General features: G+C 36.5%; 1 protein-coding gene across 1 annotated transcript in view; it reads left to right on the top strand.

Annotated features, from left to right (window-relative positions):
• The first annotated feature begins 1715 nt into the window (after window positions 1–1715).
• LOC125276502 (gamma-aminobutyric acid receptor subunit pi) overlaps window positions 1716–9744 on the top strand; it is a 65400-nt gene continuing 57371 nt past the window's right edge. The window contains exon 1 of the mRNA XM_048204029.1: window positions 1716–1989. The gene's annotated coding sequence lies outside the window, so the exon portion shown is untranslated. The remainder of the gene's footprint in view (window positions 1990–9744) is intronic.

The following is a 9744-nucleotide window of genomic DNA, read 5'->3' as shown; positions in this document are numbered from 1 at the left end:
ATTAAAAGTTTGTTAAAGATGTGTGATACAGGTGTTAGATGTGATAGAAATAGAAGTTTTTGAAATGCAAAGAAACTGTTTTGTCTGTCTGAATGTGTTAGAAGAAACTATAGCTCAAATATTGAGTAGAAGCTCAAAACAACTGGCTGCAAACATTTCATTCTCAAGACAGCAACAGTGACAATAAACCATAATTTCTCTACGTAATAATGTCAAATATAGTTTAAGTTAAACATGCTTGAAGGCTCATGGACAATGTGAAGAAGTAATTAGAAACCACAAAGGAAGTGCAGATGCATGGAAATGAGAATTTGTTTCAATTTCTGCTGATTATCATTTCATTCATTAAGTTTATTTAATGATAGTGAGTGTTTGTGTGTCAATGGAAGAGAGAAAAAAACACTACAACCTACATCTAAGCCTTACAGCATCATTTTCATTTGTGAGTTTGACTTTCACTGTAGTCAAATATATTTAAAGTATCAAGAGTTTTCTTCCATGTTCAATGAAGACACATTTTAAGGAAAAAATGAACCTGAAGAACCCGTACAACATCAAATACAATTGTCAGTGCTAGACTTACATTATGCATCGTCAAATATTTTTATCCAAAGTGACTTACGTCGCATTCATTTTTCTCAGTTTATGTATTCTCTGGAAATCAAACCCATGACCTTGGTGTCGATACTGTTTGAATACACAACTTTAAGAAGTTAAAAGCTCAATCTGAGAGCCAGTTTGGCTGATGTGGTACATCAACAGAATAACTGACAACTAGTTTCACTTTTTGAAAACATTCAAATGATGAAAGTACCAGGAGTGGCTCAACATTCTACATTTTGAATAAAAATGAATTCCTTAAAGTACAAAGCTGATATTTAGCTACTATGGTCACTAAAACCCATTTCTGCCACATAAGATGAAAAATCATGCTACACAGCAAAATCCTCAGAGTTAAATCAACTCTGCTCAGAAAACACATGGTCCCTCTCTACATAGAGTTAAAATAACACTGAAGCAGAGTTAAAGTTAATGAGATAATATGCTTTTTGTGGAGTTGTTTATTCAGATCTTGAGAGATTTAATGTCTTTTATCTTCAGTTGATTTCATCTAAAGCTGTGGCGGAAGTCATTTGTAGTTATTATGTTTCTCTTCAGTGATTCTGCTTGTTAACAGCAGGTGTTCATCACTAATGCTCAATGATAACTTAATTAATCACTTAATTATCTCATTAACTTTAACTCTACTTCAGTGTTACTTTAACACCATATAGAGAGGGACCATATGCAGAGCAGAGTTGATTTAACTCTGGGGATTTTGCTGTGTACTGTAAATCATAATTATGACAGCCTATGACACAAAATATGAGATGAAACATAAACATTATGATTTAAAATGTCGAAATTATGACATTCTGAGTCATAATTATGACAGTAATAGAAAGTCATAATTTCGAATTTTTAATCTCATAAACTTTGTCATCATTTCTTTGTCATCATCATTTTATCTAATAATAAATTCAACATATTAGAACATAGTATATCATCATTTCTACTTTTTGTGTATTTAAAAATAAACTTTTTGTGTCATAATTATGACTTTTTATTACGATTGTGGCACAAATGTGCTTCCATAGGCTGGTTAAAACGATTACCTGATCACAGACAGTACCCGCTCTTTTGTAGCCTACTAGTAGTCACCCTTGATAGTAAACAGGGTTGTCAATCACAAACACTGAGTGAGCGAATCTCTTGTGGGGAAAAGCGGAAGGCGTGTGATCCCAGTCTGAGCGCGCGCGTGGGAATCATTTGCTTTCGCGCGCAGCTTCACGGACGCTTGCTCTTAACGTGCGTCCATAAACCGGAGTAAAGTGCTGCTTATTACTACTTTTATTTGGATGTCAAGTGAAGATCAATGTGTCTGTGGACCAGGCAGGTCAGATCATCCTGATATCTCTGAGAAATGCCCGTGTACACGCGGCGCCACAGGTAAGAGGAAAGCTTTGACTGGATTTCTGATTTTTCCGGTGAACTGGACGGTTGTTGGTTGCGCAGTTAAACTTAGCTTTAAAATTAGTAAATTTTATATTAGAATTTGCACATTAAATGTTACGAAGTTAAGTTAAATGTTAAAATGATTAGAATGATACTTTAAACTTTGAATATGTTTAAGATTTTGGATTAGACTACAATAATATACCCAACAGTTCAATCAATGTAACGTAAAGCGCGGTTCGTATTCAGTTATCCATTTCAGACTAAATAAATGTAGTGTGCAGAGCAAAATCTGTACGTTATGTTACTGTTGAACGTTATATAATGTAAATATGTCTGTGTCATGTATGCCAATTGTGTTAAGAAGATAATAAGAAGCGGAATTAATCTCATTCTCATAAGGCGTTGAGGGGTTTGGTTGGCAGTCATTGGCAAATTCACTTTATTGGCACGCTATGCATTTGAAGATTTGGATAATGTGGTTGTCTTGCATTACTATTTTTTTTTAGTGCATTCATATACAATCGAAATATAGTCGGAATTAATTGACAGATGATTTTTTTGGCACAGTGTTTCCTTTTTAAAAAAAATATGGAAGGAGCACATAATCTAATAATCACACGATAAGATGTAATATAACATTGCACAGTGTTACTGTCATATGGCTGTATGCTGATGTCGGTCCCACAGCAGTTCTTGAGTCAAGCATGACATGCAGAGCAAATGTAAGAGTGGGAATAAAGAGGATTATCATAAATGACTTTTTTTTAGAAGAGAGTTGTGGGGGATATCGTCTCTCACCTTATCATCAAAATTCCAGAACCGGGATTTTCAGAGTGTCATATTCCCTGTGAGATTGCCTGTGTGAGGATATAGAAGTTGATCAGGCACTCAGAAATGACTGAATTCTCATATTGGAGCTGGATTTACAACTTCTCATAAAGTAAAGTGGAAAACAGCATAATATATATATATATATATAGAGAGAGCATTAAAATCAGGGCAGTGGTATTTATATTTATGTTTGCCACATCAACTATTGCTCATACTTCAGTGCAACTATTAAACTTTTGTGTAAGTCATCCTGCAGTTTATGCTCCAGTTACTTCACTAATACTGCCTTCAGTGACATATCATAATGACATTGATGAAGTTATACATCATCTCACCATAAGCCCCACCCACTGGCATTTAGTCATTTAACGGCTAGTCTCGTGTAGCCAGACCTTCAGACTGACGGCAGAAGGTCTGGACTTTGTCGTAGCTTCCATTGGCCAAGGACCTCCCAAGAGGATGTTTGACTGACATGAAATGCAACCAACCACAGTTCGTTTTGTTCCGCGTCATGTTTAGGGGCATGATAATTGACCGGTGTGCAGCTAATAAATTATTAATTCACGAATGTTATGCAAGTTAACTGCAACAGTGGAGCTGTGAACTTCACATACTTTTGAAAATCCAGCGTTTAGTTGATCCTGGTAAGTGCTCATTGTCACCGTTGTAAACACGACAGCGTTCTTCTTTCCACAAGGGAGTTTGCTGTCACTGCATTTGTTTCCAGGCGGACCGTTAAAGAACGCGTCTCCCGGACATCCTGTAGAATACAGCCAAACAGATGAAGACTTTAAAAATCCTGAAGTTTTTCCAGTTAAGTGTGCCATATGCATCAGACGTTCAGCCAATGGTCCGTGGGCGTGATGTCTGAGGCTGAGACTACTTAACGGCTGACATTTGCCTATACACTAGATGTGAGTGTTGCGTCACATCAAAAACAAATAAAACCCATTATAATCACTGACGCTGTCTACACTGGAAATGCAGTATACATGCGTGTTCACTTTCTGACATACTTCACATGCTTGAGTCAAGTTGATGGTTTATTTTAAAGGTCCTGTTCTTCGTGATCCCATGTTTCAAACTTTAGTTAGTGTGTAATGTTGTTGTTAGAGTATAAATAAAATCTGTAAAATTTTAAAGCTCAAAGTTCAATGCCAAGCGAGATATTTTATTTAACAGAAGTCGCCTACATCGAACGGCCAGTTTGGACTACATCCCTCTACTTCCTTCTTTAATGACGTCACTAAAACAGTTTGTTGACTAACCTCCGCCCACAGGAATACACAAGAGTTGCGTTTGTAGAGTGTGTTTGTCGCCATGTCGTCGAAACGCTGTTATTTTCATCCCGCAGTCCAATCACCGGGTCTGATTCCGGCTCAAATTGATAGGGTAAAATTAAAGACATGTTTACAATAACACTGAGCGCGTGCATCTCCACGTTATGGTAAGAGGCGTGACTTTTCCGGGCAAGGAGCGCTAAGCTGCTGTCGAATCACAACACAGGAACCGCTGGCACAATCAGAACTCGTTACGTATTTCTGAAGGAGGGACTTCATAGAACAAGGAAGTCATCAGCCCGTTTTTATGACAGTGGAAACAGCGGTATACAGATAAGTAAATTATGTGAAAAATACTGTGTTTTTTTACACGCGAAACATGAACACATGTTATATTGCACACTATAAACACAATCAAAGCTTCAAAAAACCACGAAAAACGGGACCTTTAATGGTGTCCTGAATCATGTTGGAGGACAGCAGCTGCATCATCATTTTTTTTGTGCAAAAAACTTTATTAACATTATAAGTGAGACTCAAGAAACATATTAAAATAATAATAAAAAACATGTCATGATCCCTTTAACAAAAAAATATTTTGCATAAAGCCAACCATGAAATATACATTTGTTGTATGTGAGCTCTTTTGTATATGATGTCTAAATATTTTTGAAATAGTGCAAAGAATATTAAAGTTATGTTGCAAGTAATCAATTACCATTCACAACAGACTTGTTTGCTGCAGTATTTCACATCGACACGCCTATAATTATCATCTGGAATTAAGAGGTTCCAACTTCCAACCAGGGTTATAATTGTTAACTAAAACTAAAATCAGAAAAAAAATTATTACTTGAAATTAAAAAAACGTACTTTATTTTAGCTTGTTGCTTAGGCAACATTTATAATTTTCATTTAGTTTAAGTTTGAAGCACTAAAATAACACTAAAAATGAATAAAAACTACAAAAACAAATAAAAAACAAATAAAAATAATTTTTTTCATTAATAAAAATGAAACAACAACAACAAAATTACTAAAATGTTAAAGGGGTGGTTAAGTGTTTTTTTTCTAGGCTTGATTGTGTTTTTGGGGCACAGTTTAACATGTCTTAATGCTTTGTTTTTTTGAAAACGCTGTATTTTTCATATATTTTACCTTTATTCTACTCCTCTGTTTCCACTGTCATATGAACGGCTCGTTTGACTTCCTGCTTCTATGAAGCCACTCCCTCCAAATTACGCAATGTGCTCAGATTGGTCAGCAGGTTGGATGCTGTCCCAGTGTATCGTGATTCGCTGAAGTGTCTGGAAACGACACGCCCTTTACCATTAGTTGCTTTGGTGAAAATGTAAATAATAGCGTCTATATTGCTGTATCAAATTGAGCCCAAATTAAACCCAGATGAAGAGGGTCAAGCTGCAATCGTGGCTTTTAAAGGACGTTTATGAATGGTATTTCATTTTGTATTTGTGTCAAAGTGTTTAGATGCTGTCACTGCTGTTTGTTAGCTTTCAATATACAGTTTTATCCTGATTGAAGCTTTACTGTAGCCAAAAACATGACTGAGTAGTCGCATTTTTGTAAAGGTATCGTTTAATTTATAGCATGAACAACTGTTTGTCTATGAACATATTAGTTTGTTGGTGTTTGTAGAATTTAGCTAACTGGCTAGCGAAGCAAAAACGCGTTGTATATGTCCTTGATGCAACCAAAAATATCAACAGGACTATACATTTAAAAGACATGTACAAACAATAAAGTACTTACAGTTTGAAGCCAATAAACAGCAGTTTCTGCTTGTAAAGTGGGAACTGCTTCATCTTTCAGTAAAAGCCTTTGTGTAAATCCAGCATTGAACTTGTGTAGATTCTGGAAGCTATCTTCCGTGCCGCATCCAGTGTAGAAAATATCACAGATTATAATGGGTTCTATTATTTTTTTTTGATGCGTCGCGCCACGCCGCTCGCGTCCGGTGTACGCAACTCTTCCACTTCCACATGCTGCACCACATGGCCTCGGCCACATTGTTGCGTGTTCCCGGGCGTGTGTTTTGCAGGGTTTATGATGTCACCAACCCATTGTAGTCCAAAACCGGTCATGTTTGTAGTCATTTAACTTTAAAAGACAATATCTCAGTTTGCATTGAACTTTCAGCGCTGTAACTTTGCAGATACTGTTTATGCTCAAGCAGCAACATCACACACTAACTAAAGTTAAAAAAGTGAAATCGCATTGAACCACCCCTTTAAGTAAAATGAAAATGAAAACCGAAAATATAAAAAGTAAAGTCTAATTACAAATAGTAACAAAATCTAATATTATATCAATGGTACTAAAATAACACAGGTTCCCACTTGTAAATTTGCTTGGTCATTCTTGAGGTCAGATTTCATAATTAACAGCATATCTGACTCCACTTGAAGGCCATGTAATTGGTGGGATTTATGATTTTCACCTGTAAATTGCTAATTTACCTGTTGTATCTTCCAGCAGATGAAAATAATGCGACTGATCGCTTATAAAGTAACAACACATTCTCCTCAACAACACATGATCTGAGGAATCATTCATGTCTGGAGCACAAACCCTGAGTTATAGTTGGGTTGAGAGGTTTTGCTGCTGGTGTTATGAATGACTGCAGTATTCTGTCCTACTGAAGGTCAAAAACAAGATAACAATTATGCCACCCGAGGGACATGGGATATGATCATTGATGGCCTGCCTAAAGCAGAAACTCCATCAGTCTTACAGGCTTGATTGGCCATTAGGGGTGGGAATCGGAGGGTACCTCACGATACGATACGATCACGATAAATGGCTCACGATAACGATAATATCGCGATTCTGCGATAATCGATATATCGCTAGACAATCCTATAATGATACATCGCGATATTGGTCTTAATATGAAAACAAAATGCACGTGAAAAGGTTAAGTGCAGGTTAACAGATAAATCCGATCTTATATGTACATTTAATAGAGTTCACGTTACCGAAAGCAAGAAATATGAGGTGCATTTTATTGACCATCAGTTAATTTCAAAATCAAAGACTGCAATAGGAGAGAGCGGCAACAGCACTGGTATAAGGTCTCATTACTTTTAATCAAGATAATTGTGTGTTATGCGTCTGCGACTTACTTTCACTTTCATATGCGGCAGTTTGCGCGTCAGCTTGCTGAAGAGATCTGCGGTGATGCGTGATGCAGTAGCGTTGTCATATCTGACTCTCACATGTTTCAGTTTTAGTATTTTTGGGAGAAGTAAAATTTACATATGTAGTTTCAACAACCAGATGCATTTAGACTGAGCATAGACAGTTTTGACTGGAATGCGTCCCAGACCATCTCCTGAAGTGGTTTGAGCGATCGGATTTAAATCCGTCTCAAGTGCGTATTTAGGCATTTAGGCATTTAGACCTGGTCTTTTCACGATCGGATAGCTATCCGATCAGAGAAAATGCATGAAGTCACCAGGTGCAAACAGACCCTTTGACGTTCTTCAAGCGCTTAGATATACACGGGAGCGTTCGAAAGCAGGCGTCTATCAGAGGATCCCTAATATATGCTTTCAAATGCTCCCGTGTATATCTAAGCGCTCGGTGAAGAACGTCAAAGATGTCTACGACTGTCACATCAATGGTATAAAAGTGCGTCAAGACTTTGAACTTAAACGTGGCTGGGGCATCTATTTTACTCACACTGCTGTCCGCCATCCTGTTAATAACCTCTTTTTCTTAGGCTAGTTAACTTAAGTTCACGTTTCCCTCATTCATGTGTTGAGCGCCGCCTTGAAGTAGGACACTTTGAGCAAAGAAATCTATATATAGCGCTTTATTTTTTTAAATTAAAATATCGATATTTGGCGCAGCGATACGATTCTCGTATCGCACAGAGAAGGATGACGATATATCGCCATATCGATATTTTGTCCCACCCCTATTGGCCATCAATCACATTATCTCTTGCTCGATGGGGGGGTTTGTCATGTTGCTCTACATGGCTGTCTCTCCATATCCCACCTTCTAGTGGAAGAAGCTCTCTGGCTCTTTCTGCATTTTCAGCAGTGTGGGTCTTACTTGTCTTGATTTCGCTTTTCTAGCTTCCTCTGCCTTGACCTTTGGCTTCTTTGCAAACTTGAGTGAGAAATCTTGCAGAAAGTGTGAAAGCTGATCCATTATTTTTTTCCTCATATGCTCTCCCCTGTGTATAAATCCTCACTTGAATGAAAGATCCTTGGGATTTTTCACTGTTGTAAGAGGCTAAACTTCTGGATTGAGGTGATCCCGTCAGGTCGGAATTACCATAATTTCATATAGATGACACCTGAGAAATAATGCCTCAGATTGTGGATTGTTTTGTCAACCGGCTAGAGAGCACTGTCTAAATTTAAGAGTTCCAGTTGTCTTCTTTGTTATTGTATGTAGGACCGTATGAAATCCATTTGATTTCTTTCCAAATATAATTTTTTTCTCCATCCGAATTCTGTTTTCCATTTAAATTTTTCTGAATTCCATTTTAATGGCTTAATTAAATTATAATAATCAAAACATAAATTTTTAACAAAATTTTTAACAAAAACCATAATTTTTAATTATATAATTAAAGGGTTACTTCACCCAAAAATTTAATTTCTGTCATTAAGTACTCACCTTCATGTCGTCCCAAAACCGTAAGACCTTTGTTCATCTTCTGAACACAAATTAGGATATTTTTGATGAAATCGAGGGTTTCTGAAACACACATAGGCAACAATGTCATTGCACCTTTTGAGGTCCAGAAAGGTATTAAAAACAATTTTGTATTTACGTCAGAACGCCAGCTCAATATTGGCCGATACTGTTCACATGAGCAGCACGATGCATGTGTGTGATGTTGGAGCCGGCCAATAATGAGTCAGCATTCGGAAGTAAACACGGAAGCCTGCACGGCATTTACTACATCAACTGAGTATGACAACTAGGCCTGGGCAATATGACAAAAAAATTAAATCTTGATTTTTTTCAGAACGATTGACTGATTCATGATTTCAATTTTTTTTTTTTTCTTTCTTTTTTTTTTTTTTTTACTGTTTTAATAGTCAACTTAAAAATGTAACTACAATATGATTTAAGTAACATTCTCTTTATTAACAATCTGGTTAAAAAAAAAAGTTCCATTCCAAGTGCACCACACATGAAGTGATCAACATGGTGTAATGTAAAACAATTTGTTAAATATCTTTGCAGAAAATATGCCTGAAATATGAAGGAAAATGTTGTACAAACTTATCTTAAACACATCCTATATACTCAGAAATAATATAAAATAAGAAAATGCTAAATATTTCTTAGCCAAAAAGTAATAGCAATAAATAACATCAGTAATAGGCTATTATTAACAGCATATGCTTTGTAAAAACAAAAAACAGCAGCTTTCAGCCTGTCACCATCATGCAAAAACATGAAATATCAAACATACAGTGGTAGTCCTTTACAGGTTTTTGCATTCCATTGCGCTATTTGTCCTACTGTTTTTATGTTTGGCGGATATGTTTAGGTCGCGCATCTTTTGCAGCATCTCACCCATGAAACGGCATTCTAAAAAAACGGTGGTCAAGTTAAAAAAAGACATGTAAACTCGCGTTTAATAACT

Source organism: Megalobrama amblycephala, linkage group LG10 (genome assembly GCF_018812025.1).
Source record: "Megalobrama amblycephala isolate DHTTF-2021 linkage group LG10, ASM1881202v1, whole genome shotgun sequence".
Classification (NCBI taxonomy): Eukaryota; Metazoa; Chordata; class Actinopteri; order Cypriniformes; family Xenocyprididae; genus Megalobrama; species Megalobrama amblycephala.
The sequence above is the reverse complement of the archived record's forward strand: the minus strand, read 5'-3'. Positions and strand labels throughout refer to the sequence as shown.